This window comes from Lepidochelys kempii, chromosome 9 (genome assembly GCF_965140285.1).
Source record: "Lepidochelys kempii isolate rLepKem1 chromosome 9, rLepKem1.hap1, whole genome shotgun sequence".
Classification (NCBI taxonomy): domain Eukaryota; kingdom Metazoa; phylum Chordata; order Testudines; family Cheloniidae; genus Lepidochelys; species Lepidochelys kempii.
The window spans coordinates 90,332,742-90,353,145 of record NC_136388.1 but is presented as its reverse complement, the minus strand read 5'-3'; the positions used below and the strand labels follow the sequence as shown (position 1 = coordinate 90,353,145).

Genomic DNA, 20,404 nt, shown 5'->3' with positions numbered 1-20,404 from the left:
TTACAGCTGCTTATGCACTGCATTTACTGACCCTCTGTGGGACCCCACCCCCATCCTGCATCATGACCCACTAGTTCAGACCCTACACCAAGCTGAGTCTCTCAGAAATCACATAACAGACTGGAAGCTAAAAGCACATACAAGCTCTTGTAGTAGGTCTGATTTGTAATACTTTTAAACACAGGAGCAATCAGAACAAAACCATGTTTGTCTTGTACTCTTTTCCCATTGAAATGCACTAAACATTACAGAAAAACAATACAGAATAGCAAAGAGGAGGAGAAAAGTCAATGCAAAAGATAGAGTCGTCGTAGTGACACTGATCACTTTACATCAGTGTTACTATTGTGTTGTTGCTATGGAAATGTAAAAAAGTGACTATCACTACTTCATTCAAAAAGATCCTTGTAAATTCTAGGTGTGAACAATATGAACTGTTTGCAATCTGTAATTTTCCTTTCCAAACTATGATAAATGGTTTTGCTTTTGGGGGCATTAATAATGTTCTACTCTCTGTTCACATGTTAAAATTAGCTAACCTCCCTGCTCTGGAGAACATCCCAAAAGATCTAAAGCAATGGCAACACTTACTTTATCAGGGTTAAGCAGATTTATTTTCATATTATTAAAATCAACATACTAACTGGCATATTCTACATAGTGCTGATGCTATCTTGATTTTTATGATGGGGCCATCTACAAAGTTAATTCCACCATATTCAAAAACCAGGACCTTAAAGCACTGTCAAGGAAACTATGTTCTGAAAATTTCAGTGATGCTTGCAGGAACAGCCGCAAGGATTTTCACAGCAACAAGACACCTCTGTGCTTTCTCTAGCATCAGTAAATAACGATGAAGCACTGCCTTGGTTCTTAGGAGTAAATCAACTCTGGGGGGGCGGGAGGGAAAGGACGTGGCACTGGCTCTCTTTCAGTTTATAAAATTGTATCTGATACACAATAAGAGAACAAAATATATAAGGCAGTAAATTGTATTTGTATAATCATCCCAACCCTGATCTTCATTACAAAGTGAAGAAATATAATTATTCCCCAATCTTTGGCAAAAAAGATTTAGCATCCCATATGTGCTGCTGGAGGTCACGTTCAATCAAGAAGCTGTATATTCCATTATAAGCCTCAGTGTTTATTACTTACAATGGCTATTCACAGTGACACGTTGTAATGGGGTAGGACTCAGCACCATGGCACCTCCTGCTGGTTGTTCTGGGAATTAGCTTAGTCTTTTCGCAGGGCGCCCTCCTCCGGTGGTGTCTCGCTGCCATCACTTCGGCACTGGCCATGCCACATTCCATTCTTCCTCCCCCGCCCCCCGGGGGAACAGCAGTCCTCTGTCCAGCCACTTGCCTTCGTGGTCGACTGCAGCCCAAGGTTCTAGCCACCTGCCTCAGTGGCATATTGCAGCCCTTCACTGGCCTCTCCCCTCAATGGCAAGCAGGGGGTGAGGAGGGTAGGGAGAGACCTGGGCTTGCCCATTACTCCGGGTCCCAACCCAGGGACCCTTTAGGCAGCAGTTACATGTTGCATCTCCTTCAACCCCTGCCGTCCATTTCCCTGGGCCACTTCCTCCGTAGCCCTAGCACCTTCTCTGCCCCTGTATCAGGGTTTCAGTGTTTCCACCAGTCAGGCTGGAGCTCTCTCTCGCTCCCCTCACTCAGCCCAGCACTGCTCTGCTCTGCTCTGTCCAGGGTGTTGGTAGGTTCTCTCAGCCCTTCAAGGACCCAGTTCTTTCTCCCTAAGCTCCCAAGAGAGAACTGCCCCCTCTGCCCTGCAGATCTCTTTATATATGGGCCTGCTCTGCCCTGATTTGCTGCTCAATGTAGGCCCTCTCTAATTGGCTGTGTGCTGCACAGCCCCCGCCCCTCCCCAGGGCTGCTTTTAACCCTTTCTCCACCAGTGTGGGGCAGACAGCCCACCAAACATGTACTAATGGAATTATAGCTGATTAATACTTTTAAAATATAAACTATTTAAAATGAAATAAATTTTACATTATGAACTAATATGATGCAATGCCAACCAAACAAAATGAAGGGATTTTTCCTGTTATTTCCTCTCTTCCCCTATGCATAAAACTACCGCACTCCTCCTTTGTCTGTATTGGACTAATTTGGGGCCAATCACTGCAAAGTCTTATATGAGTGCCCTGGGTGAAGTGAATGGGACTACTCGTGTGACCAAAGGCATGTGGTTCTTACAACATGATCCACAGCCTACTGAAGCCAAACAGCAATCTTTCAAATGATTCATTTACGAAGAGCCTGATCCAAATGTAGGGATGTATCTAGTGGGGTCCTGCAGGGGTCTATCCCAGGTCTGGTACTATTCAATATTTTCTTTAATGACTGAGATAATGGAGTGGAGAGTATGGTTAAAAAATTGCAGATGACACCAAGATGGGAGGAGTTACAACCACCTTGGAGGACAGGAGTTGAATTCAAAATGACCTTTACAAACTGAAGAATTGGTCAGAAATCAACAAGGTGGAATTCAGCAAAGACAAGTTCGAAGTTCTACATTTAGGAAGAAGAAAAATCAAATGCACAGCTACAAAATGGGAGAATAACTGTCTAGGTGGTAGTACTGTTGAAAAGGATCTGGGGATTATAGTGGATCACAAATTGAACATGAGTCAACAATGTGATGCAGTTGTGAAAAAAATAATTCCGAGGTGTATGAACAGGAGTGTCATATGCAGGACGTGGGAGGCAACTGTCCTCTCTACTTGGCACTGGTGAGGCCTCAGCTGGAGTACTGTGTCCAGTTCTTTAGGAAAGATGTGGACACACTGGTGAGAGTCCAGAGGAGAGCAACAAAAATAATAAAAGGTTTAAAAAACCTAACCCATGAGAATAGATTGAAAAAAAAAAAGAACATGTTTAGTCTTAAGAAAAGAAGACTGATGTTAAGGGCTGTTGTAAAGAGGAGGAGGATCAATTGTTCTCCATGGCTACTGTATGTAGGACAAGTAGTAATGGGGTTAATAGGCAGCAACGGAGGTTTAGGTTAGATATTAGGAAAAACTAACGATAGTTAACTAAGTACTAGAATAGGCTTCCAATGGAGATTGTGGAATCCCTGTCATTGAAGGTTTTTAAGAATAAATTAGACAAACACCTGTCAGGGATTGTCTAAGCATACTGTTGTCCTGCCTGAGTGCAGGGGGCTGGACTAGACAATCTCTGAAGGTCCCTGCCAGACCTACATTTCTATGATTCTATGAATAGTTCTTTTGGGTTTTACACAGACGCTTGGGTCACTTCCTATTTTACCAACATGCATGCAAGGATGTACACATGTATACATAGTATTTGCACTTCTATCCATGTTTAAAAATCAAAACTAATCTAATGTTAGTGAACAAAGTTCTCCTAGGCTCGCATTTTGCCAATTTCTGTTTTCAGCTTGTCCACTGGCAATTTATGATTTTCTCTAGTTTATTCATTATTCTATATCTACTACATTATTGTTATGCATAATTTTTGCTTTGTATATTCTTCACATACAGTTCATTGGGAATATTAAAAATTCAACCTTCTTTGTTGGAGACTCAGGTCACATGCTTCATACAATCGCAGAAGACACGGTTTTCAATGTGAATACTTGCAATTACAAATTCAAAATTGGATTTCCCACGAATATCCTACAATATTTGATAAAGAATAGTCTTTGTGCAAACACTGCTTCCGGAAGACCTCTAAATATGAATGTTTGCAGAAATCAAACACTGAAGGGGATCACATTCAAAGAGCTTTAGAATTTAAAGGAATACTGGTGGAAAGTTTTGTGCAATATTCTCCCAGCTCTGTAAATCTGATCCAAAGCCCACTGAAATCAATTGAAAGATTCCCGGTTGACTTCACTGGGCTTTGAATCAGGCTCTATACATGAACACCTCCAAAACACTTTGAAGAAGGGGCTAATATTGACAACAGGCCATATAAGTAAATAAGTAAAGCTATAAAATAGAAGATAAATATGTTACAGATATGCTGAAGAGAGAAGGTATTCTCCCCTAAAGAGTCAGAAAAATGACTGCTAAAAAGAGGCAACTCTAAAAAAACAAACAAAAAAAATTCAACTCTGAATTCTCCAAGTAAAGATCAATAAATATAATTTGATGAGGGAAAGGGATAGGACCAAAATGGGTGTAATTTTGGATTTGAAGGAGCAATGGGTGTTTTATGCAGTGCAAAACCAACAACAGTTATAGAAACAGCTGATGAAAATCTACAGGCAGTAACCACTTTAGAGTGTGTGAAATGTATAGTTACATAATTCACAGATGGAAAGCTACATTAAACAGCATTAAAGGTCGGTCTTACACAGTTTTTACAAAAGCAAACAAATTCAGAGCGCGTGGTAGAACTCTCAGCTTATATCCCGAATCCTTAACGGTCACTTTGATGTCTAGGTCAAGGGCTTCCAGCACAAGTTATACCTGAACATCATCACAAGTATGTTATGAGGCTCAGTCAATAACCCCAGAAGGAGACAGCATAGCAACAAGAACGTGGAGGAGTCACTGGGAGGGTAGTCATTAACAATTATACATCAAAGGGGGCCCTGAGCGGTTCTGTTCGGATCAGGACCAGAACTTTGCTCAACAGTATGGGAAGGATCTGACCTGTGGGCCAGTTCTTTTAATGCTTTTTATTTACAAACATGCTTCTGGTCCACAGAAACAGAATGCTGATTCTGATGATTTCTGACAATACAATGGCTCAAATTGCTTGCTGTACTACTGCAGATGATAATCATGGGCAAACAGAAAAAAATAGATATTATCTCTGGGGTAATAATGTTATAAAGAGATAACAGCCCCAATTCTCTGCTGGCATAAATTGGCTCAGCTTCACCAAAGACAATGAAGCTCCATTAATTTACACCAGCAGAGAATTGGACTTGATTACTAAAGCTGGGTGAATAATTCATAAATTAATCCTCTAATTAATTTCACCTTTTTCTGTTCATGAGATTTCTTAACAGATTCCAATTTATTCAAACATATTCTTATTGGCAATTCTTTTTGGAATAATTCTTGGCTTTTCTCTCATTCTGAGCCAGACTGTTGCAAGTATTCAACATTTGTGACACGATTGGACATCAAGGTCATGTGGCGGGTTTCTGTTCTGGTAAGAATACACATGATTGCAAATTTAGAACTGGTTTGCCACAAATACTGTGCAATGTTCACTCAAAAGTCCCAGTTTGCACGGACTGTAACTGCCAGGAAACTGATTTGCTGGAATAATCACAGAAAGTGAACAAAAACAAATTAGTTGAAAAAAAACAAATTTTAAAAATGTATTTATTGCCAGTATTTACCCAGCTCCAATATTAACAAATTACCAATAGAAATTTCCCTTCTTGTTCTTCCCCTTTGTTCAAGTAAATGCATTTTTTTATGGACATGAATAATTGAGTAGCCCAGTGACTTCTAGGTATTACATATTTATAAATTCTCTCTCTCTGTTTTATAATTAAAAGATTCTTTGGGAATGGACTAGTGACGGTCTCTCCCTGCTATGCCCGAGGCTCATTTTTTGCCCAAAGTACCTCCTACAAAATATAACAGTAGTTTTAAACATTCAAACATTTGTTTCTGAAGGTGTCTTTGCAGAGCTTTGGTTCATAGTAGTCTCCCATTAAGAACACAAGAAGCAGTTCTCCTGCTTTCACAGTGCATTCCTCTTTGTTACCTGCCCTATACTACTGTATAGTATTATTGTGATTTTATATTTACATTGTGGTAGCACCTATAGGCTAGTCCGGTTGGGCCCCATTGTACTAGGCCACACGCAAACAGAGAATTAGCCCCAGTGAGCATTGCCATCCAGAGGAGAAGCTGTGAAAGGCAGATTAGACAATCAAGCGGGCTAGGGAAGGGTTTGCAGAAGATGGGGTAACAAAAAAGAGGCTGTACACAATTCCTAGCCAAGCTGGAACCATAGTCATAACTGACCACCTGCCCTACCATTTCTAGGGTAGGCGCTGCTAAAAATCTGCTGGATGACTGCATTTCAATAGCAAACAAAGCGATCACTCTCTCCATATTTACAGAATAATCCATCTGGAAGCGCTTTCAGGTCATCCTGGATGAAAGGTGCTATGGAAATACAAGTTACCATCATTAAGATATCTTCAATCAAGGCCACTAGAATACATTAGGCTGTCCTCTGGATGCCAGCTTTCCATGAAAGAAATGCAAGACACAATGCTAAGTGCACCTCAGTGCACTGACGACACTACAAAAATCCCGAGTTGGGCACAAATGTGTATTATCCATCATCCACTCACTTGCAAGGCAATCAGATATTTATACTCCTTTATATTCCAAGCACTTTTGTTTTGCCATAAATGCCCTTTCCTGCTGAGAAAATGGAGCACCCTATTTCCATAGAGGCTGGAAGGATATTTGCTATAAAATTTCATAGTAAACACTTCATTTTCTAACAAAAATAGCCCATTTTCTCCCCTTTCATTATAACAACATTGAGTTGGCCAGAGTAAACAAAGGAATTAACAATGCCCATGTCTCCAGTTAAATGCCTTGGCCCTCTACACCTTCCCATTTAATCAGTGGCTCAGGAGCCATTCCTTTGTATACTCCAGCAAATTTAACATTAGTTCCTAATGAACCTGCTAGCTAAACAAGAATGAAGAGAACGCAGGAGAGGCTAAATCGCTACATAATTAGAATTTGCTTTGAAGGTTATGTGTGAGAATCACAGCAGTGTACATTGAACGGTTTTGTTTTTTCCTAGATTACGTTACATAATTTTTGTGTAACCCACTGGTCAGTGTCAATTACAGGTCCCCTCCGGTGCCCAATCCACAAAGGATAAGTGTGTTTACAGCACCCCCGTGGGGAGTTTGCAGTCCCAGATTCAATCCTCATTTTGTCAGCCAGACACCACAACTGCACTGTTTTATTACTCTGCACTGTTACAGGTAGAAGATCCAAGAAGCTATACTGGGTTTGTTCTGTGGCAACAATATTAAATGTTTAAGTGAGACACCAGAAAACAAACCTTACTTCAGTTTCTGGCGCTTTGGAGGCTTCTACTGGAATATGCAGATATGATCCCAGCGAAGCACTTAGTCCCAGAAGTCAAGGGGACTTAAACAGATACTTAAGTGCGTTGCTGAATAAAGGGCTATCCCGATGGATCGTTCACACACTTATTCAATTAAGAACTGCAAAAGGTACATTGAATTGCAATTAAGGTGAATTTATTTTCCTTTGTTATTATTTTCTCAGTTTGTTCGGTGCCTGAGGAATCTCAACAATGGAGCACTAGATACATTCCATAGTGAGCTCTTAATTGGCATTAGTAAATATTTCAGGATGTAATATTTCACTAATTCAAAGAAAATCAGACATAGCCCATTATATTCAATTTACTGCAATAGCATCTTTCAGATTTTGACAGTTATGATGATAAAGCAATAATGCATTTGCAAACAATTGTTACCCACAGCTACGAAACACTTGGATAGCTATTAGCCTAAAGCAAAATCAGATCTCCTTAGCACTCTCAAAGCAACTGTTAGCTGTTGGAAGGTAAAACGCACACACATATATTTACATTGTCCAGACCAGTGACGCACCTAAACCAGATTCACGGTGTTGTGAACATCATCGGCTTAAAGGATTTAAACCTTTTTCAAACCTAAAAACCTTTTAAATTCTGTACTTAGAAAACTGGACCATTTAAGGTGGGTATCCCCTGACAGCTAATTTTCTAGGGATTTTGGTGGCCACTGTGGTTTCTGGATGATAACAGATAAGGCAGGACTTGAGGAATCTTGGAAGGAACAATTCCTGATATGCCTCCTTTCTTCTGACCCCAGCCTTTGCCCCGAGCCTCTGCCCCTGGTGCATCTAATTTCTCTACCATCACTAGTAGTCTTAAACTGCCCTCTGAGCCTGAAACCCAACCAGAGAAGAGGGAATTGGCCTGGAGCCCTGAGTAGCCGCAGACAAGGAGATAAGGCAGGCAGCTGAGGGTAAGTGAATGAGGAGCACTGGGGATGTCTGGAGATCAGAAGATTCATTTCCAGAAGATACGCTTCCTGTGAAGGATAAGTTGGAACAGAAGTGAAGAGGGAAAGAGGCTGTCAGATGTAGAGAGGAAGCAGGATGGAGAAGTCATTACACTCCTTTTGTCTGTAAGGGCATATGGTGGAGAGGAAGCATAGACAGTAATGTTGCAAGTGGCAGAAAGCATCACAAAGACGCCCTGGTTTGGCCAAGTCAATGGAATGACCTTTAAACTGAATATTAATTTGCTATTTAGTATGTTTGGGATTGACTACTACAACTTTCTGTTTTGAAAACAAAGTAAAAAGTCTGCAAAGGTCCAATCTCTCAGAGACATGCTAACCAGCATCTCCCAGATCTAACAGGCATGAATCGAGGGGCTACAGATTCTAAGAGGGATGAAACCAACAAATCTATACAGCATCTAGTCTAAAATGCTACAGGAATTGGAGAGAGAATGGTGATCTTTCTATGAGATCAATCATGAACCCAGCAACATGCCTAGTGGGAGATCCTTTTCTCCCACATGCAGCCTACCTGCATTTCCAAACTTCATGCAAGGGGACAGCAGCCAACCCTGGGCAGCTAGCTCCTCTTCCCTCAAGACATGTGGGCAGAGCCTTGGCTGGAGTAGGGACCAGCGTATTTTTAACCTCAGGCCACCAAGCAAGGGAAATTAGAGACCCTTCCTGCCATGGCTTCTCCCAGGGGCTGAATGAAAGAGAATCTCTGCTGGCCTGGAAACCAGACAGTGTACATTTCTCCCACTCCCAAACCTGGTCATTCCTCGCTGCAGCTAATGTTTCATCAGTTTCAACAAAGGTGTTTTCCAGGTCTAGGAAGAAATTTCTTGTCAGAGCGGGAGAGAAAGATCATGGTTACAGAATAGCTAATAATGCAGCAGTTAGGACACTGATCAGCAATGTGGAAACCTAGAGACCCCCCTGTTGGATCTGGATCAATGAGTTGAACCTGGGCCTTCCACATCCCAGGTCAGTGCTCTAACCATGGGGCTGTTGGCTATTCTGGGGTCTCTTGCTCATGTTTTTCATGAAAAATTTCAGAAGGTCTCATGAAATGCGATTATTGATTGCCAAATAGCTCTACTACAACTCACCCAGCCCCCACCCCCTTCCCAGATGTGTTTGGGTTTCCTGGTTCTATTTTATCTCAAAACAGCAGCATTTGGGGTGGGAAGTTCAGAAAAAGGTTTGTCTCAACTGAAATGGAGAAGTTTATGCCAGAGAATACAATAATAATGGAAGAAATTCTGCAGGTCCTGTGATTATGGAAATCTACTTGATTCTACCTGAAATCTACCTCATTCCTGAATCTATAAAAACACAGGTAGGTTTAGATCAAAACAGGATCAATGTTGGTAGGGCACTGGACTGTACTCCTGGATCGGTCACTGACCTGCTGTTTGACTATGAGTGAGGCCTTTCCCTTTTCTGTGCCTCTGTTTCCCCTTGTCTTTCTTATCTATTTAAGTCGTAGGCTCCATGGGGCCCCTCTCTTATTACGTGTTTGTTCAGCATCTACCAAAATGGAATCCTGAGCTTGCTTGAAGTCTCTAGGCCTTACTGGAATACAACTAACTGGCAATGCCAGAATTTATTTTAATCAATAAATTGGTCAATTTGTGGGGAGGAAAAGGTGAGAATGACAGTAAACCTTCTGAATAAGAAAGGCTACTGATAGGTAGCAATGAAAGATGTGTTATTCAGCCAAAATCCAAAGATGAGTCACATGCAAGGCTTACATTAGAGGCAAATCCAGAACAAATACTCCCACCAAAAAGATTCGGTCAATCTGGCCTTAGTGAGAACTGATGAAAATGTCATCACAGATGAGGAATTGATGCACAAAAATCCAAGCCAGTTAATCTGCTAGAATGAACAAAACTACATGAAGTCAAGTCAGATTAAGACAAAGAGGGAACACTGACACCAATAAAAATACCAAGAAGAAATGTTAGGCCTGGAAACAAAAGATATACTCTAGTTAGGATACAAGAACAGTGGGGGAACTGGTGAGGTGAACCACAGAGGAACAATGATGAAGAATGAACTCTGCTGGATTGAGTTGACAAGGCTACTCTATAGACCACTCTACTGGTGATGAAGATGGTGGAAATCAGACTGATTTAAGAGGTTTTGGGGACCAGCTTTTAAAATAAACAAGCGAGTCAGGCCATGCTATGATCAACAGAGAGAAGATGTGAAGTAATTTCCCTCTGTAGTCCTCCTTTACTATTGGAAGACTAAGCCAATGGTGGCAACCTCAAGATCACTACTCTACCACCCAACTTGTTGGGCCACTGGAAATAACCAATTTTTATTACTATCAGTATGGAGCTCAATTCTACTTTCATTTATAGCCAAGTAACTCTATTGGCTCCTATTACCCTGAAGTAAATGAAATTCCATTTTTTGATGAATAATTGTCCAAAAAAATTCCAAACAGCTCTAGTGAGCTGGTTGCTCATGTAACCAGTCCCAATGACTCAGGAGAATTACACTCATGAGTAAGTGGTCAACAATGCCTGTAAGAGTTGTACACAATCTATTTCTTTATGTGTAGAGTTTAAAAAGAAGTTTGCACGGTTGCTAAATTAGCAATAGGGAAGTCACTTCTTGCAGTAAACATTTTTTTACCAGAAACACTTGACATTTAGGAGAAGCCATTTTCTTTCCCCTCAAAATTTGCTTTTTTTCTACTGGGAAAATTGTCTCAAATTGTATATCATCAGAATTTCTATCAGGTCACCTAGTAAGTGATCAGTTGGAACACTGGAAAATTTCCAGTACATGCCCCAAATTGCAATTCATTGGTGTTTGAATTTCCACTGAGCTACAACAAGGAAGCTATTTTGAACAAGCAAATCTGAGCAGTCTTGATGTTGGTGAGCAGTAGCTTGGAACGATAAAATAAAATGTTCCTATTTTCCATTTCAAAAACTCCAGGATCAACATGAATTAATGAGTAAATGAATTAATGAATGAATTAATGAGTAATGAATAAAAATCCTAAGCATCCCTTTGTGGTACTGAAAGAGCACTAGCAATCAAATGAACCATTGCGAGTTGCTCACAGTGGGAAACCAAATTAAATATGAAATAAAAGTTACAAATGCATAAGGTTTAAAAAATTTCTTTAGGATCTTGATGAATCCCTTTCCTACCTTCCACGCAGGTGAATTCCACCACAAGTGACAGACAATAGCATGGCTGATTTAATTATATCTCATGTTAAGATACAGATATTCAGGCCTGTCTGTAAAGGCCTATACTCTAAGAATTTAGGTGTATTCTTATCACTTGGCTAGTTAGAGGTGTAAAAGAAAGAATAAAAATCACTGTCTGCCAATGTAACGTCCTTCTCTTACTGTGACAGTCTGAGGCCCTGTTCTTAGGCTAAGGCCTTTGGCTAAGCAACAGAGGCAGCCATAAGCTGGGAAGCGACCGGTCACCTCCTCACATTCCAAACTAGTCACATTGAAATAAGGTGCTATTGGGCTGTTAGGAATACAATCCTGTCGTGATAATGCCTATCACCTCCAGAGAAAGGGAAGTGCCTAGAAGATGTAAAAGGAAACTTAGTTTGATAGCATCCTGTCTGGCAAGAACTCACTTATCAATAGCTGGGATGTGAAATCCTCACTTCTGTATTGTTTTGTCAATATAGTTCCCACTTTGCTATTGTTTGTCTATATAATCTCTGTCTGGTTCTGTGATTGTTCCCATCTGCCATACAATTAATTTTGCTGGGTGTAAACTAATTAAGGTGGTGGGATATAATTGGTTACATAATCATGTTACAATATGTTAGGATTGGTTAGTTAAATTTCAGGAAAATGATTGGTTAAGGTATAGCTAAGCAGAACTCAAGTTTTACTATATAGTCTGCAGTCAATCAGAGAGTGGGTGGGTAGGGGAGGATGGAAACAGGGAATGGGGGTGGGGAAATTGGAATCATGTTTTGCTAAAGGGGGAAATGGGAACAGGGACACAGGTGTAAGGCTCTGTGGTGTCAGAGCTGGGAAGGGGGACACTAAGTAAGGAAACTGGAATAGTGCTTGCTGGAAGTTCACACCAGTAAACATCGAATTGTTTGCACCTTTGGACTTTGGGTATTGTTGATCTCTGTTCATGCAAGAAGGACCAGGGAAGTAAGTGGGTGAAGGAATAAGCCCCCTAACATCTCACTACTTGCAAAATAAAATGCCTGACTTTGTGCAAAATCCCTGTCTAATCAGAATTTGCTCTAGAGGAGAAACTGACCAACAGTTTATGACCTGAAAACAATTAAAACTATTGTTTTAGGGGCAGATTCTACCACTACTTATTATCTGTATTTCACTAGCATGTAGGAATCCAAAGCATGGACCGAGATCCAATTGTGCTCGGTTCTGTACAAATACAGATGAAAAAGGCGGTCCCTGTCTCAAAAAGCTTATAATCAAAGTGTAAACCAAGAGGCAACACGTGGATGCAGTCACCAACAGGAGAGCAGAAGGAAACAATGAGAGTCAAACCAAAACCATAAAGAACCCAATTCCAATCACATTGAATGAAACTACTCTGAGTAAGGTACTACTGAAGTTGAATAAGAGTGGAGGAATTTTGTCCTTAATTTAATAGTATCAGAGAGTCAAATGGACTTTACTGCTTCCACTGTTATTAAGAAATGGAAGAACCATAATCCATAAAGAATAATATATTGTGGAGTTATGATTTTCTGTTTATAATGTCAGGGCATCTCAGACAGTAGAAATTCATGGTATCTCTAGGTTCAGTCCTGAAGAAGAGAGTTAAATTTTAACATTAAAAGAAAAGGAGTACTTGTGGCACCTTAGAGACTAACCAATTTATTTGAGCATGAGCTTTCGTGAGCTACAGCTCACTTCATCGGATGCATCCGAAAGCTCACGAAAGCTCATGCTCAAATAAATTGGTTAGTCTCTAAGGTGCAACAAGTACTCCTTTTCTTTTTGCGAATACAGACTAACACGGCTGTTACTCTGAAACCTGAAATTTTAACATTGTTATTCATCATTTTATAGTTAGATGTAAACAGTCACTCTCTTGTGATGTGAAAGCTAGTTTCCCTTGGAATACAGTGAACAAATTCCTTACAATTGGCTCTGCCTAAGTTAGCTACAGTACAAAGATCCAAGGTATATCTTAGAGTATGTACCTTCCTACTCCAAGGTTAGCTTTTCATTAAACTGTCTAGTTGCACTCTATTGCAGCTTCAGTAAAGGAAACGCATCTCATCTAGAATGCTGTAAGGACCAGGGCTTTGTAACCCCCTCCCATTGAAACCAATACAAGTTTTGCCAATGACCTCAGCAGGGGCACATTTAGGCCTCATTAGCCCAATTCTTTTTCTCATACTCAAATTACTGCTGATTAACACAGTTGTGAGAAGAAAGTCAGGCCCTAGTCTCACTACTTTCTTTGCTGTGACAGTTAAACCAAATTTGGCCCCAACTATGTTTTGTAAAAAGATTAAAAACCAATATAAGAACGGCCATACTGTTTCAGACCAATGGTCTATCTAGCTCAGTACCCTGTCTTCTGACAGTGGCCAGTTCCAGGTGCTTCAGAGGGAATGAACAAAACAGGGTAATTAACGAGTGATCTATCCCCGATTATCCAGTTCCAGCTTCTGGCAGTCAGGGAGTTAGGAACACCCAGAGCACGGGGTTGTGTCCTTGACCATCTTGGCTAATAACCACTGCTGGAACTACCCTCCAGGAACTTATCTAATTCTTTTTAGAACCTAGTTATACATTTGGCCTTCACACCATCCCCTGGCAATGGGTTCCACAAGCTGACTATGCGCTGTGTGAAGAAGTACTTCCTTCTGTTTGTTTGAAACCAGCTGCTTATTTTTTTCATCAGGTGACCTCTGCTTTGTGCGTTATGTGAAGGGGTAAATAAAATTTCCATATTCACTTTCTCGACACCATTCATGATTTTATAGATCTTTAACATATTCCCCCTTAGTCGTCTCTTTTTTAAACTGAATGGCCCCCGTCTTTTTAATCTCTCCTCATATAGAAGCTGTTCCATACCCCTAATTATGTGGTTGCCCTTTTCTGTACCTTTTCCAGTTCTAATATATCTTTTTTGAGATGGGGTGACCAGATCTGCAAGCAAGTTCAAACTGTGGATACACCATGGATATATATCTATTAGTGGCATTATGGTATTTCCTGTCCTATTATCTAGCCCTTTCCTAATGCCTCCTAACATTCCTGTATGCTTTTTTGACTGGTGCTGCACACCGAGTGGATGTTTTCAGAGAACTATCCACAATGACTCCAAGATCTCTTTCTTGAGTGGTAACAATAGAAACCTTTCCATTTTTTTAAAATATCCAAATGTAAATAGTACCTGAAAGGAAGAGTCTCCTCAACACAAACATTGCATATTCCTATTCCACCTAATTCCCTCACTCTTGCTTTACTTTTAAAGCGACATACTGGCAAAAAAAATAGATATGAAGTTTTAATTAAATTGCATTGTTTTCAAATACCAAAAAATAAAAAAATAGTGAAGCTGTGTGTGTAATAACCTTAAAACCGAGAGAAGTATTCCTTTCTTTTTCAATTCCAACAGTTTTCTCAAGCAAATTAATGTCCCCTTGCTGCTCAAACACTGGAGTACATTCCTATGCACAGTAAAAGAACAGATTGTGCGGGGTGGGAGGGGGGGAAATCCATTAAAAAAATTGGATTTTTTAGAGGAAGAAAAGTTAACTTTACAGTTATTTCTATTATAAAGGAGGAGTTATTTAGCTCTTGTAGCTGGGGAAGGAGAAGGTGTATACCACTTCTATAGCCAGGTAAGTAGAGAGTCTCTCTCAATTTCTTGAATTTCCCCATATGAACCTTTATTTTGCAAAGCCATCTTACATACAATATGATGGGGAAGTGGACTTTGGATTTTTTTAAAGCACTTGTTAAGATACCCAACTCCTGTGAACATCATAAATTGGACACTGTACAACAAGACTTGTTAAACATCAATGTTTTCCTTGAAGGCACAAAGAGTCTGCTGGAAAGAAACCACATAGTTTCTGTCTCAGCTCAGTGATGATCATTCACCTGCGAAGCTTACAGTCAGGCTGCTCTTCCTCACCAAGGGCTTCGCTCTGAAAATTAATGAGTTACGGGCTCAGATGCAAGCTAAGGGGTCCAGTCTCTCTTTGATACGTGCATTTAACGCACAATGAAGTTAACAGGAGTTCGTCATACGGAATATCAAGTGAAAAAGAACCTGACTCCGCATTCCTGAGTATTGATTTTCACAGCAAATGCTTTACACTGGAACCAGACTTTTTTTTCTTTTCTTTGTTCAAGGGTTTAGATTCAGCTGCCAGAGAGTCAACCTGAATCTTCATGAACCATTAACAGCCCGTTTACGAATGACAGCTGGATAATTAGTTTGGTGCCTTCTGGTGCCACCACACACCAGCTATTTTTCTGCTGCTATATCAGCACTATGCATCTGCCCTCCCTGCAGCAAAAAAGGCTCATAACTGGATATTTTTCAGGAAAACCTTTAAAATATTTGTGTGTCCATATTATAGACAAAGGTGTCATTGAGAGAGATCAGTCTCTTACCATTGACCTGCAGGCAAATACTTCTCTTCTGAGATTACATCCCACATACAAACACACACATACAAGGGGAATTAAAAAATAGGAAAGCAAAAGGTGAGGTGAGAACAGGCCAGCAAAACCATCATTGTAAGGCACAGAATCCTGATCCAATAGCAAAAAGGAAATATTTTCTAGAGAGCCAACTGCAGCATGAATCTCACTGCATGCTGCAGTTCACCCAGACAGCAACTCTGCCAGTATTTTGGATAGTTCCCAGTTTCTCCAGTATATTTGCTAAACACCAGGCCCAGTGCTGCCTTGTGTCATTTCAATAGGACCATTTGTATGAATTAGAACTTCACATGCGTAAGGATTGTGCTTTGAGCCCAATGTTTTCAACAACTGATGCAGGTCTTTATTTTCCCTTATTTTACACCTTTATTATATACTATGCGAAACAAATTCTCCCCTACCCTCAACAAACCCCCTAATACACAGTCCACCTGTGTTGGAGATTCTGAGCTTTCCCCTAATTATATACCAAGGCAGTGATGCAGTACACATCTTGTTCCAAACTCATGTCTTTTCTCTCCTCCTGGATCCTTTTATCCAGACTTCAGTGCTGTAGAACAATTGCTAATCTTTAGTGACCTTCTGCACCAATGGGCCCTGCTCCTGGGGATTAAAATCGATTTTTTTCTCCTTAGCTTACAAAAAGTCTAGTGGGCTGCCCTTGCTTCGTTATTTGAGTGACACCCAGAGCAGACTATGTGAAATCAGCCATTTGCATTGGAGTAGAAGCGGCAGCAGACAGCACGGAAGCAGTTTGAATACAGCATGCTATGTAACATATCTATCCCTGTCCAAAATACACTGAGGGAGTAAAATCTACAGTGCGTATAAAGACTTGCTGAATTGCCATATGGGGTATAAAGACAAAAGTTTGTGTGAACCAGGATAAGTAGCGTGAAGTTAGCTTTAATAATTAATCCTACAAGAACTGCAGATTAAAGAATTATTCTGAACAGAAGTGAGTTATTAAGAGCACATTTAGACTACATTCTTCATGCTCAGGTACCCTGACAACCAGGGAACTATTACAGGTTTGCTTTCCTAAGAAGGAGAACCAGGCCCTTTTTATGATTGACAAGCTAAATCTTACACCAAGACTGTTACTGAATGCATTATGTGTCATGTCAAGTATAAAAATTAACCCTGTGCAAACAGATATGGTTTAGATATTGCCGTGATGCTATTTACTGCACATCTATAAGGACAAAAGAATGGAGCTTTAAGGGCTAAAGAGAAATGCAAAACTGTCTTTCTCAGTCAGAGATCAAAGTATACGTGGGAGGTTCCTTCATGTAGGTCCCATAAATTAGAAGGCAGCTCTCCCCACTGAGGATACAAAACTCTTCGGAGGCTACACCTATGCTGTAAATGGAGGTATGATTTGCAGCTCGTGTAAACATACCCACTGTAGGTTTAATCTAACTAGCATGGCTCAGTGAGGATGCAGCGGTGTGCAAGCCCTGGGATACTTATTCACATTGCCAGCCAGTGCCACTGCATCCTCACTACTGCTTTGAGTGGCACGAGTTAGATTAGATTAAAGGTAGAGTACATGTGTCTATATAAGCTCATGTTATACCCCTGGCAGTAGTGTAGACATAGCTTGAGTCTTCCCTCACAGGCGGCCTTCATTCTGACTTCTGTAATCAGTTGTTGCCACACCCCCACCCTGCAAGATCCCTCCATTCCTCATATTTCCCAGGTGGCTCATTAATTTCCTGTTTCTGGCCCAGCTCTGCTATTATGTGAATTCCTATACTCAGGACAGGCATAGTCCTATTGCTGACCAGAGGCCAAGGGTTAACCACTTCTTCCCCCACGCCCGCTCTCCTGCTGGTAACAGCTCATCTTAAGTGATCACTCTCCTTACAGTGTGTATGATAACACCCATTTTTTCATGTTCTGTGTGTATATAAATCTCCCCACTGTATTTTCCACAGTATGCATCTGATGAAGTGAGCTGTAACTCACGAAAGCTTATGCTCAAATAAATTGGTTAGTCTCTAAGGTGCCACAAGTACTCCTTTTCTTTTTGCAAATACAGACTAACATGGCTGCTACTCTGAAACTTCTCTCCCAGCGTCCAGGTGGGGTTTGTACACGCTTATCACAGGATGCTTTTAAAGTGCAACAGAACCTCAGGATAGGGTGATCACACATCCCAGTTTGGCTGGGACAGTTCCTTTTTTAAACCCTGTCCCGTCCATTCCAACTTTTTTGGCAAAGATGGGCATTTGTCCCATTTGCTCTGGCTGACTTGATCAGTTGGCAAGAGCAAACGGGACAAATGACAACTTCTGTCAAAAAAGTAGGGTGTGGAGGAGCGAGGGGAGGGGCACGATGATAGCCCCATGCAGGGGGAGGCAGTGGGCAGGCAAGGTTCGAGCAACGAGCCACAGCCTCATGCAGGGGGCAGGCAGCGCTGGAGCGAGCAGCTCAGGCCAACCCTGTGCGGGGACAGGGGCTCAGGCAAGTGGCTGGGGTGGGGGAGGGGAGGGAAAGAAAGGTTTGGGCCAGTCCCATGTGGTGTCTTCCTACTACAGGTCACCTTGTGGTGTCATCCTACTACAAGACCAACACAGCATCTTCCAGGCAGTGAGTCCAACAAGATAAAGAAGACATTAAGTTGCGAAACAGTTGCTGTTAACTGAAATATGTTTTCCACACTTAGTGGCATCAGTATTAAATAATTCTGGCTTCCCTTATATTGCTTTAGGGCCAAACCCCATTCACTCCTCCGTGGAGGTCAGAAGATCATAACGCAGTGTACTTCTGGCAAAGAAAAAGGGAACATGGCATGAGGGTAAGGATCCCTGGCAGAAGAATAAGGGGTAGGACAAGAGCTGATGGGTTGGATCTAAGAACTTTCTGCTCCCTGCACAAAGACGGAGCACCAGCTTCCTGGGCTATTGGGCTCATCAGCCTGAGTAGGGGGAGGGGAAGTTGCAGGTCAGTTCTTCTCTCTTCTAATCTAGTTTGCCAACCCCTGCAGAGAAACCCACCCACAGGAGTCAAGGGTTTGGCTGCTAAAATTGGGGAGGTGGGATTAAGAGAGTCAAGCTGTGACCTGTAGGATTCAACATTTTGAATTATGGATAAGCAGCTGTGAAAATCATATTTTACATTTCAGATGTGCCAAGCCACATGCCTAACAGGTTTGTTTCCTTATGTAAGTTAGACTAGAAGTAAAAATAAAATACATTGTGGGAGGCGAGAAATCTTTTCAACCATGAATGGAAAGTGAACTGAAAACAAGTTAAACTACAGACGTTTTCATTCCTACAACCGAGAAAGGGGATTGAGGGGGAATCCCCCTGCAAACATGGCGATTGCAGCATTCCCAAACTCAGGTAGCCTACTTCCATCCAGATGCTTCCACTCTGCAGTGTATTCTTTGGATTCATAGAAGAGACCACAGGGATCATCCAGTCCGAACTCTTGCATAAGGCAAACCATAGAACTTCACCCTGTAATTCCTGCACTGAGCACAGTAACATGTGGTTGAGCTGAAAAGTATGTTTTAAAAAGGAATCCAATCTTGACTGGAAGACTGACTGACTGACTGGATATTTTACCCAGGAATGTGGTACACTGTTCTAATGGTTAACTACCTTTGCTGATTAAAAAACAAAATTACATCTTATTTCCAGTTGTAATGTTTCTAGCTTCAACCACTGAATTCTGTTTTTAAAGAGCTCTCAAGTATCAGACATCTCCTTCTGTAGGCACTTCTAGACAGTGGTCAAGTTGCCTCTTATCCTTCTCTTTGAAAAACTGAATAGATTAAGCTTGTTCAGTCATCAATTGTAAGTTTCTCACTTCCAAACCCAGAATCAATTTTCAGCTCTCCCTAGAACCCTCTCCAATCTGTAAAGAGGATGGAAGCATGGGTGCTTTATCTTAAGCTCTTCTGTTGAATAGTTTTCCTCTGACAACCCTGTCTTCAGTCTGGAAATTGTACCAATTTACTGAGTTGTAACTAACATTGTCACTGGATTTTGCCTACATATATGTGTTTTATATTTAGTGCGTGCAGAGCGAATGATCTTTAGAGAGTTCACCCTCATCACACCTCATTTTGACAATTTCTTCTGGTTTCAACGACTTTTCCCACGTCTGGTTAGGTAGTCTCTCTCAAACTGGAAGAAGCTGTCAACATAGTACATCTGCTATCTTTCTGACCACCCCCCCGCCAAATCTAGGTCTCCTTAATTTTGCTAAATTCCTACCACAGAGGCTCAGTTGCCCTGACACTCTGTGCTAATCCAGAGGCAGTCTATTCTACTTAGTTGTCATATCCTCCAGGATCACCCAGGATTCCATACACACTTCTCCCCAGTGAAGTTCTGGTACGGTTGAGAAATGAAGTAAGCAGCCAAGCCCAGCATAGAATGCCTGACCCTTTGATGAGTTTTGTTGGATATCAGGGAGTTCCCGATTACTACAAAGAGGTGGAGAGTTCATTTTGAGGTTCAGATCAGTTCTTAGGTGTTCCAAACCTAGCGAGCCAAGCCCTAATGCAGTAGAACCTTGCTAGTCAAAACACCAAGAAACCCTTTGTAAATTACTATAGTTCTTTGAGGTAGGCCATGTCTACCCTACAGAGTTTTGTTGACACAAATTACATTGACGTACAGCCGCCAAAGTTT

The 20,404-nt window shown here is 41.2% G+C and overlaps 1 protein-coding gene across 6 annotated transcripts in view; it reads right to left on the bottom strand.

Moving 5' to 3' along the window:
* The window catches only part of IL1RAPL2 (interleukin 1 receptor accessory protein like 2), a 550,497-nt gene that overhangs the window by 371,503 nt on the left and 158,590 nt on the right, over positions 1-20,404 (bottom strand). The window lies entirely within an intron of this gene.